Consider the following 25,070-nt stretch of genomic DNA (forward strand, 5'->3'; position numbering starts at 1 on the left):
TGCTGCTTGGAGGTGATAAACCTGAGCTCTGAGTCCTTAGGGATCAAAGAAGAGAAGCTTCTGCCAATCTTACACTAAAGGTCCAGCAGTGCCAAGCCTGGTGAGGAGCTAGCCTAGTAGCTGAGCAACCTACTTGGCCCAGCCCAGCAGTAACCCATGTAACTGAGGTGTTACACCTTGCAAGGAGCCAGCTAAACTGAACGTTAGAGAAACTCTTCCATTACCAAAACCATGTCCTGCAATGAACTTCATGCCTTTCCTTCCAAAACCCTACTCTGTCTGCACTAAGACTTCTAATCCCTCGAACCCTCAATTCTCTCTTAGGCCATGCCCCCTGCAGTAGTCACTTTTTCTTCTTTTCCTTAGCTTGACTCCTTGGCAAACAAATCCAACTCTACACCATTCTCCTCCAATTTGACATTGACCGATTAATCTATAGTATGAAGAATTTACTCTCTTCTTGTTTTTGAAAATAAAGACATTTGCCCCTATCCAGGCTTGGGATATCTTCTCCTGTTCTCAAGTCATCAATAAGTATTTCTTAGGTATTCACTATGTGCCAGGCACTGTGCTAAGTGCTGGGAACACAAATACAACTGGAAAGAAAGACAGACCCTGCCTTTAATGAGCATTTCTGATAGAGGAAGACAACACATAAAAAGGAAGTTGAAAAGTAGGGAAGGGTACGATAACCTGCTTGGGTATTTTAGAGAAAGTCCTGGGAGAGTCAAGTCTACAGGCTGGAGAGGAATGAAGACATGGATGGACTGGGCATCCTCCTTAAAGCTGAGATTCTGGGAGGAACTAGCCAAATGAGGGGCAGGTTGCAGGGGTGGAGGATACTTCCAGTATATGAAGTCCAGCGATGAAATAAGCCTCCAGGGGGAAGAAATTTCTAGGGCATTGGGGAGAGTTTGGGGAGAGATGGGAGTGCAGTATGGAGAGGAATAAAGACACATCTGACCTGGGTGTCCTCCTTAAAACTGAGATTCCAGAATGCAATGTTTTTGGTGCCTGCTGGAGGCTGCTTTTTGAGGCTCTTGTATCTCATATATTATTGGATCTATGTCTTCCCTGCTGCTCCCTGATTACAAAAAGGTCACCAATAGTGACTCAGCAATCAGAATATCCGGTTATTTCAGTGCTTTAGGAAAGAGTTTGTCAGTATTTCAGCCTGTGAGGTGTATTTTACCATCTCTTTATTTATTGGGGGTTTCAGTGTTAGGAAAACTATCAGCATAATTGATCATATCAACAACAAAACTAACAGAAACCACATGATCACCTCAATAGATGCAGAAAAAGCTTTTGACAAAATACAACACCCATTCCTATTAAAAGCACGAGAGCGCATAGGAATAAATGGAGTCTTCTTTAAAATAATAAGTAGCATCTACCTAAAACCTCCAGCAAGCACCATATGTGATGGGGATAAGCTAGAAGCATTTCCAATAAGACTGGGGGTGAAACAAGGATGTCCATTATCACCACTGTTGTTCAAAATGGTACTGGAAATGTTAGCTTCAGTAATAAGAGAAGAAAAAGAAAATTGAAGGTATTAGAATAGGCAAAGAAGAAACAAAGCTATCACTCTTTGCAGATGATATGAAGATATACTTAGAGAATTCTAGAGAATCAAGTAAAAAAATTACTTGAAATAATAAACAACTTTAGCAAAGTTGCAGGCTATAAAATAAACCCACATAAATCATCGTCATTTCTATATATTACCAACAAAGCCCAACAGCAAGAGATAGAAAGAGAAATTCCATTTAAAGTTACTGTAGACATTATTAAATATTTAGGAGTCTACCTACCAAAACAAACCCAAGAACTATATGAACACAATTACAAAACACTTTTCCCACAAATATAAATATTTTTGTACATGTGAGTCTTTTTCCCTTTTTTTAAGAGCCCTTTTTAAAAAAAATTTCCCTTGATATTCATAACTAGCCTCAGGTCATTGTGGACATCAGTGTTCCTGACACTGTTTTTGTAAGATCATGCCACAAGAATGTAGGCTTCACTCCTGCATAAAGCAGGCTCACCTCAGTTGGTTAGTCATTAAACATGTATTAAGCGCCTACTGTATGCCAGGCCCTGTGCTCAGCTCTGGAGATAGAAAGAAGGGCAAAAGATAGTTCCTGCTCTCAAGGAGCCTCCAGTCTAATGGGGCAGGCAACAGGTAAACAACTACGTATGAACAAGGTATGTGGAAGATAAACAGAGAATGACTGACAGAGAGAAGGCAATAGAATCAAGGTGGATCTGGAAAGGCTTCCTGAAGAAGATGGGAGGGATTTTGGCTGGGACTTAAAGGAAGTTGGGGAAATTAGGAGGTGGAGATGAGTTGGGAGAGCATTCCAGGTACGGGGGACAGTCAGTGAAAATGCTCCATGGAATATCTCCAGAAATGTTTGTTGATCGATGCAGCCTGTGCTAATTGAAACAGAAATCATTTTCTCACCAACTGAATTAGGCTAACAAAAGGCCAAGCAGCCCTGGAGAGTTCGTATTTATCCTGCTCTAACTAAGTCAGTGTGGCAGGACCAATTAGCAGTCACTTTCCTGAAGGAATTTCTTAGGGAAGCATCTAAGTGTGAAAATGGAAACCATAAGCTGGATCCCCTCCTGCTAGAGCCTTCATTAGAAATGGGCAACTTCTCCTGGAAGGTGAACATCTGGCAATTAGCCAGAACAGACCCATCAAGTAGGACTCAGGGCCAGGCTTCCATCCAAGCTCCATTAATGCGAGCATTTTATTTATTTTTTAAAGATGCTTTGAGATGCAATTTCTTTTATAGTTCCTGATTTAGTAATCATTTATTTAGTAGCCTGTCCTTCAACATCCTTTAATTCTACCACTTTCTCTTCAGTGATGTTGAATTACCATTAAAATAGTTGTTTTTTAAAAAAAATCAGCAGCACTGCTCTCATCTTTAGCCATAAAGGCCTATGTTTTCTGTTTCCCACCAGACTTTTGGACTTCAAAGTTCGGGCCATACAGTCATGGCATATCAGAGATGGAAAGGATCTTAGAATACAGAACTAGAATGTAACAGATGAAAGGGACCCTAGAATACAGAATATGGAATGTTAAGACTGGAAAGGACTCTACAGATCCTCTAGCCCAGGCCTGCCATTTTACAAGTGGGGAAACTGAGGCCTAGAGAGAGGAAATGATTTGACCAAAGACACGCAGCAAGTTGGTGGCAGAGAACTAGAATTTAGAGGTCCTAATTCCTACCTTTTTGGGGCAGCTAGTGGATAGAGCATTGGACCCTGAGTCAGGAAGACCTGAGTTAAAATTCAGCCTCAGATACTTACTAGCTATGAGACCCTGGACAAGTCACTTCACCGTATTTGCCTCAGTTTCCTCATCTAGAAAATGAGCTGGAGAAGACAATGGCAAACCACTCCAGTATCTTTGCCAAGAAAACCCCAAATGGGGTCAGAGAGAGTCAGATAAGATTGAACAACAATAACAACAAATTCCAACTTCAAGGTTCTTCAGAGTCTCTATAGGGATATCGGGATATCAAAAGAGAGATCTTAGTGACTCAGTTGCTGTTCTTCCACTCTGTTCCCTGAGACCTCAGGGCTCCCACATGTGGCAAAAGAGAACTAGACATTGGTTTAGAAAAGAACATGCTGGCAGTGGCCTCCTTTGAGATCAGGTAATTGTCACAAGAATGTGGGTATATTCCTATAGTAGGGCTGAGCTTAATAATCAGTTGTTGGAATGGATACCCTTCATTTGGGGAACAGCTAAAGGAATTGGGGTATATGGCTATAATGGAATGTTGTTGTAGTATAAGAGATGATAAATTTGAAAAATTCAGATAAACAAAAATTTATGTGAACTGATGCTTGGGCGAAGTAAGTACAATTAGAAAAACGATACATGTACAGATTAAAACAGTGAACACAGAAGGACAAAACTCCATGTTGGCCCCAGAGAGGAGTTATTGTTTTTTTTTTTTTAATGCATCTCCCTACTTTTGTTTGAGAGATGTAGTGTTATGGATATGGAATGTTGCATATGGTGTTAGAAGGATCTGTCTCAGCTGCTTTAGGTGAACTCTTACTATATCTTTGTTACAAGAGGTTTGCTGGGTGAGGGAGGGGGACAGGAAAAAATAGGTTGTGCCTTGCAAGGTACCGAGTTGAGGGTGTGTGGAAGACCTCTTGCCTCAAAATATCTCCTTCTTTGAAAGCTATACCTAAAATTTCACTCTTAGAGACCGAGTCCCTTTGATATTGATCTGCAAATTCCCTCAAGTAAAAATAACACTTGTTAAGTAGGTTATTAGCAATTAACACCTTGGAGTGACTGAACCTATTGGCTCTTGGTCTGTCTGTCTCTGTCTCTATCTCTATCTCTGTCTCTTTCTGTGTCTGTCTGTCTGTCTCTCTTTGGCAAGCCTTAGAGTGAGGTTCACAATTGATGTGATTTAATAGAGTGGAAAAGTTCATGGCCCCCAGGAAGGGTTCCAAGTCTAGTGGCCCATAGTGTGGGAGGATACTGGGAAGTTAGGTAAGAGGACAAGGACCCTAACTGCCCTCCAGGACAAAAGGGTGGAGTAGGAAGGAGGAAGGGCAGTGTGGAGACAATGTGGAGAAGTAATAATATTAGTACAATGAGTGTAAATTAGAAGACCCGGAAGTCACTTTCCCTCTCCATACCTCAGTTTCCTCCTTCTGTAAAATGAAAGGGTTGGACTGATAACCTCCAAGGTCCCTTCTAACCCTGTTATCTATAATCCTATGATTCTCTGCCACTTCCTGTATGGTGTAGGTCAAGTTTTTTCATCTCTTTGCCTCCTCATCTGTAAAACGGGGATAATGAAGAGTCAGACACGATTGCAACCACTGAACAACAACAAAATAACAACTAGCACTTAATCCACAGAGGGTGGTGAGGAAAGTGCTAACACAAGAAGTGTGAGTTATGTTCTTATTTCTGTTTTGACATTTCTACCGCTTGTTAAGGTTTAAAACATTTGTCTCATTTTAATGATGTTTTATTTTTATGTTGTATTTATTATTATTATGTTGTATTTCCAAATACATCCCTCTTTCCTCCCCAGTGAACCTTCCCTTGTGGTAAAGATTAAAGAGAACCAAGCAGTTCAGTCAAACTAACACATGCAGGGAAGAGAAACGAATAAGCACTTATGTAGCACCTATGATGTGTCTTCTAAGCACTTTTTTTTTTAGGCAGTTGGGGTTAAGTGACTTGCCCAGGGTCACACAGCTAGTGTCAAGTGTTTGGTCTGAGGCAGGATTTGAACTCAGCTCCTCGTGACTTCAGGGCTGGTGCTCTATCCACTTTGCCACCTAACTGCCTCCAAGCGCTTTTTTACAAATATGTGATTTACATCAAAACTGCTTGGTACTGGCTAAGAAATAGGGAGGTGGATCAGTGGAATAGGTTAAATATGCAAGACACAGTAGTCAATGACTATAGTAATCTATTATTTGATAAACCCAAAGACCCCAGCTTCTGGGATAAGAACCCACTCTTTGAAAAAAACTGCTGGGAAAACTGGAAAAGAGTATGGCAGAAACTAGGCATAGACCCAAATCTCACACCATATACCAAAATAAAGTCAAAATGGGTTCAGGACTTAGATATAAAGGCTGATACCATAAGTAAACTGGGAGAACAAGGAATAGTTTACCTATCAGATTTATGGAGAACAGAAGAATTCATGACCAAACAGGAGATAGAGAACATTATGAAAAGCAAAATGGATAATTTTGATTACATTAAATTGAAAAGTTTTTGCACAAACAAAGCCAATGCAACTAAGATTAGAAGGAAGGTAGAAAATTGGGAAAAATTTTTACAACCAGTCTCTCTGATAAAGGCCTCATTTCTAAAATATATAGAGAATTAAGACAAATTTATAAAAACACAAGCCATTCCCCAATGATAAATGGTCAAAGGATATGAACAGACAGTTCTCAGATGAAGAAATTAAAGCCATCTATAGTCATATGAAAAAATGCTCTAAATCGTTATTGATTAGAGAAATGCAAATCAAAACAACTCTGAGGTACCACATCACACCTATCAGATTGGCCAACATGACAAAACAGGAAAATGATAAATGTTGGAGAGGATGTGGGAAAATTGGAACTAATACATTGTTGGTGGAGTTGTGAAATGATCCAACCATTTTGGAGAACAATTTGGAACTATGCCCAAAGGGCTACAAAAATGTGCATACCCTTTGACCCAGCAATAGCACTTCTAGGGCTATATCCCAAAGAGATCAAACAAATGGGAAAAGGACCCACATCTACAAAAATATTCATAGCAGCTCTTTTTGTGGTGGCAAAGAATTGGAAATTGAGAGGATGCCCATCCATTGGGGAATGACTGAGCAAGTTGTGGTATATGAATGTAATGGCATACTATTGTGCTATAAGAAATGATGAACAGGCTGACTTCAGAAAAACCTGGAAAGACTTATATGGTCTGACGCTGAGTGAATGAGCAGAACCAAGAGGACTTTGTACACAATAACAGCCACGTTATGCAATGACTAAGATTGTTAAACTGAACCCTTCTCAGCATTACAAGGATCTAAGACATCTCCAGAGGCCTCGGGATGGAAAATGCTGTCCACATCCAAAGAAAGAACTATGGAAGTCGAATCGCTATCACTTATTTTTACCTTCTGTTGAGTTTTGTTTCATCTTTCTGATGGTTCCTCCTATTGGTTTTAATTTTTACTACAACTTCACTAATGTGAAAATATGTTTAATGGGTATGTAAATGTAAAGCCTATATCAGATTGTGCACCGTCTTGGGGAGGGTGGGGGGAGGAAAAGGGAGAAAAATTTTCAACTCAAAAGCATATGGGAAAAAATAAAATAAATAAATAAGCAAATAAATAAATGAAAAACACACACACACACAAAAACCCAAAAAAACAAATATGTGATTTAATCCTCACAACAAGCCTTCAAGGTAGCTTCTGTTAATAGCTGCATTTTACATTTGAGGAAACTGAGGCAGACAGAGCTTAAATGACTTGTCCACAGTCACAGGGCTAGCAAGTCTGAGACTGAATTTTAATTCAAGTCTTCCTGACTCCAAGCCCCAGCATGTGATCTTTTATGCCACCTAGCTGTCTCTAGACTTAAGAATCTTCGCGTTCACCAGCTGGAATAACAGAACCCTCTGATGCTTTTCTGTTCTCTTCTGCACCTGCCCCCAACATACATCACTCTCCTCTTGCTGTAATAGCAGAGTGGGAATAAGCCATGGCCAAGGAGGCGGTAACTATGACTTGCAAGGGACCTATCTGTTGGCACTCATTCACTCCATTTTTTCAACAAATATCTACTAGCTCCAAATATGGATGGTGCAAGGGCAGCTAGGAGGCTTAGTGGATCTAGAGTGCTGGGCCTGGAATCAAGAAGATTCTTCTTCCTAAGTTCAAATCTGGCCTCAGACACTTACTAGCTGTGTGAGCCAGGGCAAGTCACTTCACCCTGTTTGCCTCAGTTTCCTCATCTGTAAAATGAGCTGGAGAAGGAAATAGCAAACCGCTCCAGTATCTTTGCCGGAGAACCCGAAATGGGGTCAGAAGAGCTGGACATCACTGAACAACCACAATATGGATGGTGCACTCTGCAAGCCTGTGTTATAATAGAAACAAAAATTCATTATGCTTTAAAGCTCAAAAAGCACTTTACTCACAACAATCTTGTACTGTATGGTAGGTAGTGATGTAGTGGAAAGGGACCTCTAGGAGTGGGACTTCCAAGAAAGCCACATTCTTTGTGATTTTTGGACAAGTAGCTGCATTTATCTGGCTCTGGCCCTCAGTTTCCTCCTTTGTAAAATGAGGTTCTGGGGGCAGCTAGGTGGCGCAGAGGATAGAGCGCGGACCCTGAAATCAAGAGGACCTGAGTTCAAACCCAGCCTCAGACCAAACACTTGACACTTACTAGCTGTGTGACCCCAGGCAAGTCTCTTAACCCCAATTGCCTAAATAAAATAGAATAAAATGAGGTTCTGATTAGATATTTCAAAGGTCTCTTCAGCTCTAAGAGTTTGTGTTATGTTCTAAGGCTCTTTTCAGCTCTGACATATAGGATTTTATGAAAAATTTAATAAAGTTCTCTAATGATAATCACTGACACTTATATATCACTTTAAGTTTTGCACTTTTCATAGATTATACTTGAAAACACTGTATAGAGCCCTAAGAGAAAAGAAAAGATAAATTTACAAGAAGTAGTAGGACCTGGAAGGGTTAGAATTGGAAGGACTCTCAGTAGACAATCAAAGAGCCTGGAATTGAAGTTAGAGGATCTGGGTTTTGGTCCGAGTTCTGTTATAACTCCCTGTAGGATCCTGGACAAATACCTTTCCCATTTCGGGTCTGCTTTCTCCTCTGTAAAGTAGGGATAATTTTAGTTCTAGCTCACAGGTTATATAGTTGTGATCAACTGAGTTGATGTATGCAAGCATTTTATTATTTTGAGAACTTTATGCTTTTATTACCATCATTTTCTCTCTCCTATTCCCTCTCCCCTAATTGTGAAAGCAAGCAAAACGAAACATCTGTTTGCAAATCATTTTATTCATTTTTAGAGTGCTTTATGATTTTTCTTTGAAAAATATTTAATTTGCAGATCCGCCTTCTCCCTCTCCATCGCCCCCTCCCAATTGAGAAAGCAAGAAAAACAAAGTCCTTGTTTGCACATCACTTCTGAAAATAGAAACGTGAGTTATCATTAAATTCAAACCCTTCATTTTACAGAGGTAAAAGCAGAGGCCCAGAGACAGCAAGGGCCCTGCGCGAGGTCACACAGCACGCTCGTGCCGCGTCAAGGACAAGTAACCCGCTACGCCCCATCGCCCCCCTCTGCATCTATCTCCCAGGGCGGGGTGCTGTGGTTGGTTCGGATTATTTCCCCGAGAATTAACGCAGTGAGGAGAGAGGAAGAGGAAGGGGAGGGGGGGAATAGGGAGGGGGGAAGGAGGAGAAGGATGAGGAAAGGGAGGAGGAGGAATAGAGGGGAGGGGAGGGGGGGTAGAGAAGAGAGAGGGGAGGAAGGCGAGAAGCGGGAGGGGGAGGATGGGGAAGAAGAAGGTTAAGAGGGGAGGAGATTATTTTCCCTAAGCCAAAGCGGGGTAATCGAGGCCCCCGCCAGGCAGACGGGCCCCGGCTCCCTCGCCCCGCTCCCGGGGCGCGCGCCCAGCCTTGTCCACGGCCGGCGACCAATAAAGTTGGTTGAAATCGCAGCGGCAGCCGGTAGCTCGTTGCTAAGGAAGTGGGCCGAGGAGCCGGGTTGCTAAGGAAGTGCGCCGCCGCCGTCTCTCCCCATCCGGGGCAGCGGGGAATGGCTGAGCCCAGCGACCGGCCGCCGCCGCTGCCACAGCCGCCGCCTGGTCCGGCCCCGGCCCCAGGCTCCGGCCGCAGGTGAGTCAGTTCCCCGGAGGCCTCTCTCTGGCCCCGCGGCCTCGGCCCGCCTTCTTCCTGGGCAGGCCCCTGTGCCGCCGCCCGGAGGAACCTCCTTCAGGGCCGGGAGCGGGAGGAGGCGCCGAGCATCCAACCCAGAGGAGACCGCCCGGTCCTGTCTGTCCCCGAGTCGGGGAAAAGCCACAACCGGGACCGGGACCCGGACCCACCCGTGACGGGGAACCCTGCCCGCAGCCGGGCCACTCTCTGAGGCCAGGTGCTTAGAGCCAGAGCTGGCCTGGCAGGGAGGGCAGGGCAGGGGGCCCGCCGGGGAGCCGCGGTGGGGTGGGGGAGGCCGTGGTGTAGGGGAGCTGTCCAGGCGGGGATGGATGCGGGAGAGAGTGAGTGAGTGGGAGTGTGTGTGTGTGTGTGTGTGTGTGTGTGTGTGTGTATCTGTCTGTCTACCACTTGCCTGCTCATAATGGTCGGATCTGCGGGTCCTTAGCTGATGTGGGACCTTGGCATCCTCTAGATGTTCAGGAGAAAAGAAAGTGCAGTCACGTGGTGAGAGCCCTGGCTAGAAGAGGGCTTGTCGGGGTTCTAGATTTGGTTCTCTTTTCTATTAGCTTTCTGACCTTGGGAGCCTTGGTTTTCCCATCTACCAAATGGGGATAACAGTACCAGTCCTCACAGGGTAAACAGTTGCCGAAACAGCCCGTGTAAATGCAAGGGATTATGGAAAAGAAGATACTGCAGAGGCAGGGGCCAGTATGGGTGATGATATATATTCACTGCAGAGAAGGGTAATGCCTTGTGGCAAGAAGCCAGAGTGGTAACCATCTTGAAATGGTTAGCATTTTAGCTGTTTTTTTTCCCTTAAAATGAGTTTGTATCTGATACTCTCCCAGTATGTCTGAGGGTGACTTAAAGCCAGTAGCACATAGCCCTTCTCTAAAGGATCCTGTGGTAAAAAGTATTCTGTGTTTGGAATGAGGGGAGGTGGGTTTGAAACCTAGGCCTAACACACTAACCATATGACATTAGACAAAGTCATTTAACCTCTCAGAGCCTCACTTTTCTCACTTTTAAAATGGAGATAATACTGTGCTGATTATGTTACATACTTTACCAAGCTATTATTGGGAAAACACTTATTAAGCCTTAAAAGTGTTATAGAAATAGATATTATTTCCATCAATACTTGTGCTTAGTGTTTATTGGAAGACTTGGATTATATACATCAGGCCCTCCTATTAATTACCTACATATAAAAATAAAAATGTGTGCTTACAAGCTTTCCTTCTAATCATGATAACTGACATTTACATAGCATTTTAATGTGTGCAAAATGTTTTACAGGCACTGTCTCATTTGATTTTCACAGCAACTCTGCAAAGTAAGTATTATCTCTATCTTACAGAAGAGAAAAGACAGGAAAGTTAAGTGGCTTTCTTGTGGGTCATGTGGCTAGTAAGTGTCAAAGGCAGGATTCAGATTCAGGTCTTCTGATTACAAGTCCAGTATTCTTTCCATTATATTGCACTGCCTCCTTGGGAAAGGTGCTTCTTTCTGCAATCATCTGATGTGACTACAGATTGGGGGCATAATATCTATTTAGGCAGCAGCTCATGTGGGAAACAAACACTAGGGTTTTGGGTTGACTGCAAGTTCAGTGTGAACCAGCAGTGTGATCAGTTAGCCAAAAACACCAATTCAGTCTTGGGCTGTAGTAACAAACGTATAGTTGCCAAACTGAAGGAGGTGGATTATAGTGACAGTGTCTAGTGTCAAGCTACTTCTGAAATAGAAAGTAAGTTTCTATTTCTATTCATCTTTGTATTCCTAGTGCCCTATACAATGCATGGGTCAAAACAAGTGTTTAATATTTGTTGAATTGAAATATTTTGTTCAGTTCTGGGGATCACATTTTATGTGGGACATTGGCAAACTGAGCATGTCTAGAGAAAGATGACCAAGATAATGGAGAGGGGAGGTGTCTTAAAATGATGTAATATGAGGAATGTTTAAGAATCTAGAGATAATGAACTTGGAGAAGGGAAAGCTTAAGGAATACATATTGCTATCTTCAATTATATGAAGGGCTATCATGTGAAAGAGCAATTAGATTTATTATGCATATTCTCAGCAGAATTATTGTAAGCAGGTGGAAATTATAGGAAGGCAGATTTAGATTTAATATGAAGAAGATCTTCCTAACAACTAGAGCTCTCCAACAGTGGAATGGCCTACCTTGGGAAATAGAACTCCTCAGTGCAGGAGATATTCAAGCAGAGCCTAATTGACTTTACACTAGAGATGTTTAAGAAAGGATTCATGCTTCAGATGGGAGTAAGACTAGATGACCTCTCTGATCCCTTTGAATTCTGCGATTCAATGGGATGTTATCCTTTTTGGTTTATGATGAGAAAATTCTGAATTGTACTGAGTGAGAATGGATTGAAGTCTTTTACATGGAGCCTAGGGAGGAAATGCTGGTTCCTACTATTGAGCACCCTGCCATTCTGTGGAGAGACAGATGCTCTCTGTCCTTTACTGTTGGAGTCATTACTTTGACCCTGGGTTTTTGGCATCATGACTGTTAAAAGGAGACCGCCAGACCTAGGAGAGGGAGAAAGGGAAGAAAGATGAATCAGTAGTGACACTTAAAAACAGCCTCCTTCCCTGCCAAAATGGTTTTATCCTAGTCTTCCCAGTGGTATTTCTAAGGTTTCATAGCTTTTGTCTTAGGAATTCCCTGAAAAGTTGATGTGGTTGGCCAAAATTCCTAGAAGATCCTTTAAGAAAGTCTGCTCTTTCCTTCCATAACCTCAAATCATTTTAGCATAGTTCACACATGTAATTGTATGTAGGGTGTATATTATGTGTCCGAAGGCCTTTCTCATTCTTTCTTTGATAGTTCACTTCAAACTGCTTATTTTGAAAAGTGACATTTCAAATAAGTTAATAAAGAACTGCTCAGGGTGTGTGTGTGTGGGAATTCTTTAGCATTGCTGGTGAGGTTGGAGTGGTGGTAGATGAGAGAATACGATATCCATTTTGGGACAGGGCCAACTATTCCTAGCTTGATGCTCTGAAATGTTGGTGATTTCATTAATATGGATATTCCCCCAACCATTGTAGACCCATGCCTTAATGCAAGGTTTCTTAACCTTGGCCCATAAAATTGTTTTCAAAATATTTTGACAATTAGATTTAAAAATAATTGATTTTCTTTGTGATCCCTGTGTTTTAGTTTATGCATCTACAAACATTATTGTTATAAGGAGTCCATAGGCTTCACCAGACTGCCAAAGGGGTCCAAGACACAAAAATGATTAAGAATTCCTGCTAGTTGTTGGTACTTCGTGACTTCTTGTGGCCAAAAAAAATTTATCATTTTATGATTAGCTTTCTGAGATTGAGTCTTTCAACACTTATGACAGAGACACACAGCTTATTGCTTTTCTAACTTGGTAAGATCTTCCAGAACTTGTGTTCTCTAGCATAGCCTTTGAGAAATTAGGGGTCATTTCCTTAACACAATGAGACACTGGAGGGAGACTTTATTGGAAGAAAGTCCTCTTTAACACTGAATTTTGATAGACCTGGAAGGGCCCTTAGAGATATAGTACAGCCCTTCTCATTTTATCGATGAGCACTCAGGCAAACTGAATTGCCAGGGTCACACAGCTAAATAAATCATAGAGCCAAGGATCTAAGCTTTCTGACTCCAAGTCTAATGGTTTTTTGTCAGCTCTATGAGGGTAGGGACTATATATTACCTAACTTTTGTATCTATACTTCCCTCCAGTGCCTAGCACAGTGTTCTGAACATTATTGACATGTCACTGTTGCTTGAGTTTTTGAAAGAATATCCAAGGGTGGAAAGCCAGCAGCCTCGAAACCAGATGTGGCCTTCTAGGTCTTCAGGTTTGGCCCTTTGACTGAATCTAAACTTCATAGAACAAATCCCCCTAATAAAAGGATTTGTTCTATAAAACTTGGACTCAGTCAAAAGGTTACACGCAAGGACCTAGAAGGCCTAAGTTTCCCCACCCCTGGAATATACCACTCTCCTTATATATGTGGTGGTTGTTGTTGCTGTTGAGTTGTGTCTAACTCTTCTCGACTCTGTGGACCATAGCACAGCAGACCCTTCTGTTCTCCACTCTTTCCTGAAGTCTGTCCACACTCATGTTCGTTACTTCTGTGACACCATCTATCCATCCTCTGTGGTCCCCTTCTCCTTTTGCCTTCAATTTTTCCCCAGCATCAGGGTCTTTTCTAGTGAGTCTTGTCTTTTCATTACGTAGACAAAATATTTAAGCTTTAGTTTCAATATTTGTCCTCTCAGTGAATAGTCAGAGTTAGTATATACTGTATGTATTATATATACTGTAGTATGTATAGCATAATATATACTGTAATAAATATAAGATATTATTATATAAATTACTCATAAATCCTTTTTTTTCATTGGGGTGATATTTGTTGTTATCTTAATATTGTAACATCAAAACTACCATAAAGCACCAGAGCCTTATCACTCTCAATGGCTGATTATGCAGTTGTAAGCAGATTATTTATCCTCTTAGTCCCTCAGTTTTTCCCATACGTCCAGTGCCGTTATTACTGTTGATCTTGACCTGTATGTCATACATTAACAGAATGTTTCCAACTCTTTCATTTAAAAATATCTTATTTTAAAGATAAGCTTTATTGATATCTTTTGCCTCCACATTGCAGTTGTTTCCCATCCCATCTCACCCTCTCCAGATTGAATTCTCTGTTGTGACAAAGGAAAACAAGCAGAAACATCCACAAAGATCATGGCTGACAGGATAGACAATATTCTGGCCTAGTAGTCCCTTATCGCCCTTCCTTGAGGGAGGAGGTGTGTTTAATTATCTCTTTTCCAGGACCTTCACTGCCAACCTTTTTATTTTTATAGATAAAGAAATTGAGGCCTAGAGAAATTAAGTAACTGTTAAATGGCACACAGCTAGTAGTAAGTAGCAAATCTGGAACTTGAGGTTTTTTGACTCCGGGTCTTGTGATCTTTTCATTATACCCAGAGTCTTAGGACAGTTGACCAGTTGTACTTGTTTTAGTGAACTGCAGATCCCAAAAAGGTGCTACATTAGAAAGTTATGCTTTGGGGATTAGTTTTATTCATAGTTCTGTCACTAACTGGGCTTGTAACTTGGATACGCTTACCCTTTCTGAGCTTCACTTCCCTCATATATCACTTTCTGATTATCTCTGAGATCCCTTTTAGCTCTCTGATTCTGTGACTATGAATGTTGAATTATTTTCAGACATATCATTTGGTTTACCTGGCAGGTAGATAGTTTGGTATAGTAGAAAGATCATTCATTGATTTAGAGTCAGTAAACCAGGGTATAACTCCTAACTCTGCTACCTAAATGATGTTGGGATCTCTGAACCTGTTTCCTCATAGGTGCGCTGAGGATGATAAACCTGGCTACCTCACATAGTTGTTGAATTCATGTATTCAAGTGCTTTGTAAACTTTCAAGCACTGTAGAAATGTGAATTATGATGATGATGATGATGATGATGATGATTGTTAAGAGATCTACAGTGTGAATAGGGTGCCATTTTCTTTGTTAGTGCCTATATTCTCTCTTCCCAGACCTTCTTGGGTGAGGCTAATAAAGCATATTTTCTTGGCGGTTAGAATGTGTTCCAATCAGTTTAGCTCATCTCCAGTGCACATCTGCACTACTGCTTTAAATTTGCTTTTTTAAGCCTCCCACTCTGATTGCAATACTGTATCTGTCCTTACTTTGTTAGACTAATTTGGAACAAGTTAATGATAGTGTTCTGTATTTAGACATATGCATGTTGGCTTATTTTAAATGACTCAATGGTATTAGACAGTGGATGAGGGAGGGGGAGTTGGAAGGAAGAGAATTTGGAACTGAAAATAAAATTGAATTTTAAAAAAATGTTAAAAAACTCAAACCAAAACAAAAAACATGGTTATGATTTTTGTCTTTCAAATAGAAAGAGGGAAGTCTTTCTTATGGCATAAATAGAATTTGTGTTGGAACACTGACTTTTAAATGACAGTAGTTAAATAGTACAGTGACAAAGTGAAAGAGATTCATGATAGTTGGAGACTTGGTAATAATGATAGCTAACATTTTAAGTAGTGCTTTAAGGGTGCAGAAGACTTTATATCCCTTATTTCATTTGATTCTCACTTTAGGTCTTTGAGATACTGTAGGTAGGATAGGTGTTATCTTCATTTTGTAGATGGGAAAATTGGGGCTCAGAGATGTTCAAAGTCACAGAACTGATTAGTAAATAGAGTAGTCAGAGTTAGACCTAAGGATAGTGGCGTGGGAATGCTAGATAGTAGGATGCTTAGTTTTGATGGGCTTCATTTCAGGGAAGTTTTAAAAAAGATATATTGCTTCCATTTGAGGTAAATCCTGAGATAATGAAATGCCAATTTATCATAATTTTGTGTATGGATATGTCTGTATGTATATACACATGTGTATCTATCTATGTGTATATATATGTGTGTGTGTATGAAAATTCTACACTACCTTTTTTAGAGCTACTAACTAGTTTATTGAAAGAATAAAGTATGTAAAGCAACTAACTTTGGCAAATAATTTCTCTTTAAGAAACTTGTTTAATTAATACATATTAATAAATATCATGTTTTAAATTATAATGGTTCACATTTTTGCATAGTGATTTGTAGTTTATAAAATGCTTTGGGGTGTTATAACAAGGAGGAAGGCAGAATCTGAAAAAATGTCATCAAGTTAATTTGAGGTTTTATCAGAGAGGTATCTTGATATAGTGCACTAGGAATGAGAAGACCTGAATTTTTCTAGTTTAGTCTTAACTCTGTTGTTGACAAACTGGAATTTGGGACAAATCATTTAATATCTTTGGATCTCTTTCTTCTGTTACATGAGGGGAATAAACTTGTACTAGAGGAGATGACCTCAAAAATCTTTTCAAGCTAATATTTTGTGCTCTATTTTTCTTTTCTTTTCTTTTCTTTTTTTTAGGCAATTGGGGTTAAGCGATGACTTGCCCAGGGTCATACAGCTAGTAAGTGTCAAGTGTTTGGTCTGAGGCTGGCTTTGAACTCAGGTCCTCCTGACTTCAGGGCCAGTGCTCTATACACTGCACCACTTAGCTGCCCCTTGTGCTCTATTTTCTAAGGTCCCTTCCAGCTCTAACATTGTTTTCTAACATTCTGTGTTCTGCACTCCTTTCTAGCTCTGACATTCTGTGATTCAGAGGATCATTTATTACTCATATGTTTGAATGCCAACTTGTGCACAGGGTGCTATATAAATATAGACATAGATGCAGCTCCAGACTCAGTTGATTTGTAATCAAATAAAATGAAATGGGATTGGTCAGAGAAGAATTTTTAAGAAGGTAAATATCTACCTTTCCATTCCCTTTCAGGGCTGATGTGTTAGAAAGAGAAGCATATGTCATTGCTATATGAGAGACTTTCTCAGTGTAGTTGATCAGTACAGGGAGTGAGAGCCTGGGCCAACACCAGTTTTGAATCAGAGGTTTTCTCTAGCCATTCATTTTTTATGAATGTACAGTATTTCAAAAGTAGATACAAAAGAGGGTTTCTTTTGTTTCCAAATAAATGCTTTCATTGTTTGCTTGTTCATTCAATCAAATGAAGTGAGCTATTTGAATTCAGGGCAGCTTTTAGCTGGTTATATTTTTGTTACTGACCTTTAGAAGTTTCCTTCAAGAGAAATATCATGCCCTCTCAAGATCTGCTTACTCAAGCTCAAATACTATTGATTGTATTGGGGACTAAAATTCTATATTATAAGGATCTTTCTTGCTCAAATATTCTGTATTCTAAGGGAGTGAGAATGTGGGTTGATTCCCTTCTATAAGATTATTTATTCAACATTCATTCAGTACACATTTATCAAGCACCCTGTCTTTATAGAACACTGTTCTTGCCTCTGAGAAGATACAGACATGGCCTTTGCCTTTAATGAGTCCATCTCCCCCAAATAAATCAAGCTTGGTTTGAAACTTGGAAAAGATAGTTTCATTACTTGTTCTATGAAGTCTGCTATCCCTCAATCTTTTTGGAGTAGCAAGCACCAGATTATTGTTTGCAAGATTTTATAAAATTCATTTTAGAATTTTAGAGATAGAAGAACCTTTGTTACCACTTAAGCCAACCTTCTAATTGTATAGCTGGGGAAACTGAGCTAGAGACATGGAGTGATTTGGCCAAGGTCACATTGAATTAATGATCCAAGACTAGAAGCCAGGTCTGCTATTTCTCAGACCATTCCCCCCCCCCCATTATACCACACTGCTCCCTCTCCTCAAAGTTTTCATATGGTAAATCATACACACACAAATCAAAATAAATTACTGTTCATTTTATATTGAGCATTTATTGGCAAAACTTGAACTCACCAGAGACCACAGTGTACATAGAAGCAGAACTAGGAATTGTTGTTCAAGTTCAGCACAAGCATTATAAATAAGAAAGAAAAACACAAAATATTTAGGAACAATTAAAGGATGTTGTGAAATACAATAATGAGGTTAGTGATCCAAGTGGACCTAGAGTAGAAGAAACGAGCTCCCCTTGAGAATACCCTGTGAGGCCTAGGAGGAGCTAACTTGGGCCTTATTAATAGGAAGTTGTTTTTTCTTTATGCCTGAATGTTGTAATGATTTTCAGACTGTACTCATTGGATGTCTTATAACCTAAGGTTTAAGCCAGGTTTCAGAAACTGCAAACTTGGATCTCTCACTCACACCATTGGCAAGCAGTTATGTAGGGGAGTAATACAAAAGTACATTAAGCTCTGGGGATATGGATATGTCAGTATACACTCTGCACTTTTCTAGATTTTTCTTTCATCCTGAGCTGTTAGCTGTGAACTGCAAAATTTTCTTAATAAAAATGTCACAAAACTGTTAAATCAAACGGGTCATTTGTCTTTCAGAATCAAGTCCACGCTTGTTCTGTAATTTTTTGAGGAAAAGCTATAAGGGAACTAGTCATTTTAACAAATATTTATTAAGTACCTTTTATGTGTTTTCCATTTGATAAATGGTCAAATGACATGAACAGGCAGATTTAAGAGGAAGAAATTAAAGTTATCAACAATCATATAAAATGCTCTAAATTACTTTAATTAGAGAAATTTAAATGAAAACAACTAGGTATCATCTCACACCTATCAGATTGGCTGATGACAGAACAGGAAAATGACAAATGCTAGAGGGGATATGGGAAAATAGGTACACTAAAGCACTGTTGGTGGATCTGTGAACTAGTCCTGCTATTCTGGAGAACAATTTAGAATTCTGCTCAGAAGGCTATAAAAATATGGATTTAACCCTGTAATACCACTACTAGGTCTATATTTCAAAGAGATCCAAGAAAAAGGAAAAGGCACCATATGTACAAAAATATTTATAGCAGCTCTTTTTGTGGTGGCAACGAGCTGGAAACTGAGGGGATGCCAATAATATGGGGAATGGCTGAACAAATTATGGTATATGACTGCAATTGAATACTATCATGCTGAAAGAAATGGAGGGGTACAAGAAAAACCTGAGAAGACTTATATGAACTGATGCAAAGTGAAGTAAGCAGGATGGGGAGAACAATTTACACAGTAGTAGCAATAATGTAGATAATCAATTGTGAAAGACTTAGTAACTTTTGATTTATACAGTGTTCTACCACAACTCCAAAGGACTCATGATGTAAAATGCTCTTTGCCTCCAGATAGAAAACTGATGGTTTCAGAGTGCAGATTGAAGTAATTTTCTCCTTTCTGTATTTTCCTTGTTTGTTTGTTTTGGAATATGGATAATGTGGAAATATGTTTTGCATGTCTTCATATGTTTCCTTTCCAGTGGGTTGGGGAGGGACTGAAGGGGAGGAACAGAACTTGGAACTGAAAATTAAAATAAAAAAAAAATTTAAGTATCTATGAGGTACAAGGTTAGGATACATTATGATTATAATGAGGTCATAGAGTCCAGTTCCCTCATTTTACAGATGAGGAGATTGATGCCCAGGATCACACAGCTCACATTCTAAGGATGTAAATTAATCTTCCTATCTCCAAACTCAGGACTTTCTATACATTACCTCCCTCACCTAGCTGAGTCTACCCTCAGAATGCTTAGAGGCTAATGGAGGCATGGGGGGAGGGCAGAAAGGAGGAGGAGAGAAATTTATGCAAATCATTATAATATGAATTAGAACTTATATGCCTAGGAGAGATCTAGAGTGCTGTGGGAGACCTGAGGAGGGAGATGTCACTTATAGATGATTGGGATAAGGGAAGACTTCACTGATATTACATGGTACCTAAGCTGGGCCTTGTAAGAAGGGAAGAATTTCAACCGGTAGAAATAGTTCGATGGGGGGAGGGGAGATCCATTCCTTGGTGTGGCAGACAATATGGAGGTGGGAAACGCATGTTATTTAGTTGGATATCATAGTTGGAATATGGAGTACATGAAGAGTGATAAGGAGATGTGATGTACTCTGGTCAATACTGACCTTTCCCCAAGATCTCACATAGCACTTTGTTTTGAAATTCTACAATGCTATGTATTACAGTTATCTGTATTTTTGTATGGTCATCTTACTAGATTGTAAGCTTTATGACAGAGACCATATTTTAGAAAACTCTGTCTCTCTTCTGGTGTGCTCTGCCCAAAATAGGCCTGTGTTTGATGAATGAGTAAATAAAAGCTGGAAATATAGTTGCAACTAAGTTGTGGAAAGCCCAGAGCCTGACTAAAAAGTTTATGTTTTATTTGGTAAAAAAATGAAGAACCATTGATGGTTTTTGAGCACAGGAATGACAAGGAGCAGCTACATTAGGCAGCAAGTACATGATATATTATTAGAAAGGAGAAATTGAGGAGATTAGTTTGGAAAAGTATTGCCATAGTTTGAGAGTAACCCTAGGGGAGGTATTCTTAATCTAGTGATATGAACTTATTAAAATATTTTAAAGTAAAAGTGAATAATTTAATAATAATTTTAATAAATTTTTGATAAATTTTAATAACTATATTTCATTTCAATAATATATTATTTTATGATAATTTATTTTCTTTGTAGAATATTGTGTATTTTGTTATGTCTTTTAAAAAGCATTATTCTGAGAAGGGATCTATAGGTTTTGCCAGGCTGCCACTGGGGTTTCTGACAAAATAAAAGGTAATAACCTCTGATCTAAGGTATTATATTCATTTGTAAAACAGAGTTTAATGGTTCAATATGACTGAGTTCAAAATATTTACTTATTTCCAACTGATTTTGTCAGCTTACATGCTAAACAAGAGCAAGAGTGGAGGCTGGGAAAACATTTTTTTCTTACATTGACTATATATACTCTGAATGTGGGTGTTAGCATCAGAATGACTGAAGTTCCAATGGGGAGGTGATTTAGGCTGATGATGACAATCTGTGGAGGATTTTTTGTTTTGTTTACTTCCTGGCAGTGGTGTGAGACCTCTTAAAGATTTAGCACACTGTAATTAGACCTAATAGAAGAAGCAAGAATGTCATAAAGTAAGGGAGAGAGAACATCAGGAACCCTTTTAGGAAATCCATCCTTTGAGGATAACCAAGAGAAAGTGGTGGCAGGAAGTTGTTTGTTGATCTTGAAATATGTCAATAGCATAAGACTAATTCAGTCTTATGCAGTCATCTTAGAAAAGAATTGAATTTGTGACTGACTTTAGAGTTGAGACTATGTACACCAGGAGCTATGTACACCAGGAATTCTTTTGTGCTTATTAATCAGGCAACGTGTGTCCCAGCATGTCTGTATAACCTGTCCCTCAGGTGTTCCAGTGTGTGTAGGCCCTGTCCCCTAGAGGATCACTCCTAAGGATTGTCAGACAAGTGCCAGCTTTGTCACTTATAATCCACGTAGGATCATGGATCAGCAACTTAGAGATGGTTGGGACCATCTAGTCTAACCAGCCATTTTCTTTCGAAGACCCTGTTATCTTAGAGAAGAGGAAATTGAGGCCTAGGGAAGTTATAACTTCTTCAAGGTTATACAAGGAGTAAACATTGAAAGTGGGATTTGAATCCAGTTTCTCTGACCTTAGACCCTTACCACTGTATTACACTGCCTTCATCATGGGACATTGGGTAATTCATTGTACTTCCTGTTTTCTCAGAAGTAAAATGGAGATGATAATTTTTTTTGGGGGGGTGAGGCAGTTGGGGTTAAGTGACTTGCCTAGGGTCACACAGCTAGTGAGCATTATGTGTCTGAGGCTGGATTTGAACTCAGGTCTTCCTGACTCCAGGGCCGGTGCTCTATCCACTGTACCACCTAGCTGTGCCAGAATGATAATATTTAACATGATATGTCTGTCTCTGAGTTGTTGTGAGTATAGCACATTGCATACCTTAAATTAGTGTTTATGTAAATTTGAATTGTTCTTAATGTCTACCTCAAAGTGTTGAAAGGATCACAGGGGATAATAGATATAAATAAAACTCTTTGTGACCATAAAGTAATATAGGAATCTGAGTTACTGATAGTAACATTCTTTTTAAAAAACTTTTAAATTTTACTTTTAAAAAACTAATGAGCATTAATGTTTTTCTCTCTCCTTGTGTACAGTCTCCCTTAGGAAAAAATAAACAAAATCCTTACAACAAATTTTGAGCAAAACAGATTCCCACATTGACCATGTTCAAAAATATATTTCATTCTAGATCTTGAGTTTATCATCAGGCATCCAGAATCATGGTTGGTCATGGCATTGACAAGAGATCTTAAGTCTTTCAAAATTGTTTGTCTTTATAATGTCGTATAAATTGTTTTACTGGTTCTGTCACTTTACTGTCAGTTCATACGAGTTTTCCCAGATTTGTCTGGATCATCTCTTTCATTGTTTTTTATATTATTCCAGTATATTATTAATGTACCATAATTTGTGCATTCACCAATTGATAAGCGTCCTCTTAGTTTCCACATCTTTGCCATTACAAAAAAAGCTGCTGTAAATATTTTTATACATATGGATCCTTTTCTTCTTTCTTAGATCTCTTTGGAGGATATAGTCCTGGTAGTGATATCACTGCATCAAAGGAGATATATCTATATCTATATCTATGTGTATACATGCATATGTGTATATATGTGTGTATACACACACACATGTGTATACATACATACATACATACACCCACACACAGAGTTTAATAACTTTGGGGGCATGGTTCTAAATTGCTTTCTGGAATGGCTAAGCCAATTTACAGTTCCATCAACAGTGCATTAATGTGTTTCTTTTCCACAGCCCCTCCAGCATTTGTAATTTTCCTTTTTTGTCATCTTTGCCCTCCTTCCTAACTTTCCTGTTACTGTTGAGGGTACTACCATCCTCCTAGTCACCCAGGCTCCAAACATAGGTGTTATCCTTGACTCTTCACTCTCTTTCCTCCTCTGCCCCCCATATCTAATCTGTTGTCAAGTGCTATAAATTATGCCTTCATAACATCTCTGGTATATATTCCTTTCTCTCTTCTGATACTACTACCGTCCTGGTGAAAGCTCTTATCACCTCATACCAATCTTTTGGTTGGTCTTCCTGTCTGAGGTTTCTCCCCACTCTCATCTATCCTACACTCAGCTGTCAAATTGATCTTCCTAAAATGCAGGTCTGATCATGTCACCCCTCCCCCCATTCAATACATTTCCATGACTCTTCACCTCTAGGATCAATATAAAATTCTGTTTGCTATTCAAAGCCCTTTGTAATCTGGTTCCCTCCTATCTTTCCAGTCTTCTTATACCTCAGTTTCTCCTTTCCCTCAGGGTACTCTTTGATCAGTGACACTAGACTCCTTGCTGTTCTTGCACAAGACATTCCATTTCTCAACTCCTGATATTTTCATTGGCTGTTCATTATGCCTGGAACTCTCTCCCTCCTCTTCTCCCTCACCTGGTCTCCCTGGTTTCTTTCAAGTTTTGGCTACAATCCTACTTTCTACAAGAAGCCCTTTTTGATCCCTCTTAGTGCTAATGACTTCCCTCTGTTAATCATCTCTAGTTTCTCCTTATATGTTATCTTGTTTGTATATAGTTGTTTGCCTGTTGACTCCACCATTAGACTGTGAGCTCCTTGAATTTCAATATATTGTCCCCCTTTCATTGTATCCCCAGCCAGTTTCTGACATATAGTAAGTGCTTAATTGTTGACCAATAATTGTTGATTAACTGATGGGTACAAAGTAGTACCTTAATTTTCATTTCTCTATTATTAATGATTTGGGGTATTTTTCATAGGGCCATTGATAGTTTGGATTTCTTCCTTTGAAAACTGCCTGTACATATCTTTTGACCATTTCTCAATTGGGGAATGGCTCTTATTTTTACAAATTTGAATCAGTTCTTTACATATCTTGAAAATGAGATCTTTATCAGAGAAACTTGCTACAAAGATTATCCTCCTTTGTTAACTGTTTCCCTTCTAATTTTAGCTGTGTTGGTTTTGTTTATACAAATAAAACTTATTCATTCATTTTCTGTGATGGGAAGTGCATTGTCATATCTCTTCTTAGAGGGAAAGCTTGGTCATACAGGGGTCAGTTTTGGTTTCTGTTCTTTCATTTTTTCATATTGCTATTGATAGCTTGAATTTCTTTGAAAATTGCCCGTTCATCATGATTAATGTGAAAATATGTTTAATATGACTGTATATGTATGGCCTATATCAGATTACACGCTGTCTTGGGAAAGGGGGAAGGAAGAGAGGAGAGGAGGGAGGGGAAAATTTAGAACTCAAAATCTTATAAAATGTTGAAAACTAAAAATAAATAAATTAATTTAAAAAAAAAAAGAAAAGTACATGTTCATGTCCTGTGACCATTTATTAAATGGGAATTGGCTATTTTTATAAATTTGAATTGGTTGCTTATATATCTTGGAAATGAGACTTGATCATAGTAATTTTCCATTAAAGTCCTTCCTGATGCCTCTTTGTGGTATGGAGGCAACACTGCTTCTCAGAGTTGCTGGTTCTCTGACTGGTTCTTCCATTTTCGTTAGTGTCTACTTTGTGCAGAGGCACTAAAGGAGATATAAAGTTCAGATAAAATATTATTTTTGTCCTCATAGAACATATGGCCCATTAGAGGTTAAAGATATCAAGACAGCTATATATTCTAATATGATAAGTATATTAGAGAATTTCGGATATAAAATGCTAGATAAAGTCCCTGGAAGAGAAGTCATTATTGATTAGGGAGGAGCACTTGAAATGACCTTTCTCTGTCCTTCCAATCTTGCCCTTTTAGGGAAGCTGCCATACTACATGTCTATATAGCTTGGTGCCTCATTGTCTGGCCCCCAGCTTCTTCTTGTATGTAGCATCAAAGACACCTGAATGAGAGTTAGCCCTCTCCCTATAAAACCTATGGCATTTGCCTGCTTTGGTGAGCTGCTGTGGTATAGAGAAGAGAGAACAATTGTTGATCCTCTCTTCCATTTCCTCTTCTTACCATGACTTGAAGACCGTTACATTCAAGGCTTGGTGAATTATACCCATATCTATTCTTTTTCCTCTGCTTCTCTGTGTCCTT

At 39.4% G+C, this 25,070-nt stretch overlaps 1 protein-coding gene across 2 annotated transcripts in view; it reads left to right on the plus strand.

Annotated features, from left to right (window-relative positions):
• The first annotated feature begins 9,269 nt into the window (after positions 1 to 9,269).
• The window catches only part of KIF3B (kinesin family member 3B), a 37,467-nt gene continuing 21,666 nt past the window's right edge, over positions 9,270 to 25,070 (plus strand). The window contains exons 1-2 of one of the 2 annotated variants that reach the window (XM_078150204.1): positions 9,270 to 9,452; positions 10,791 to 10,827. The gene's annotated coding sequence lies outside the window, so the exon portion shown is untranslated. The remainder of the gene's footprint in view (positions 9,453 to 10,790; positions 10,828 to 25,070) is intronic. The other variant, XM_020990730.2, reaches the window with a different exon arrangement.

Source organism: Phascolarctos cinereus, unplaced genomic scaffold, assembly GCF_003287225.1.
Source record: "Phascolarctos cinereus isolate Bilbo 61053 unplaced genomic scaffold, phaCin_HiC Scaffold_2;HRSCAF=192, whole genome shotgun sequence".
Classification (NCBI taxonomy): Eukaryota; Metazoa; Chordata; class Mammalia; order Diprotodontia; family Phascolarctidae; genus Phascolarctos; species Phascolarctos cinereus.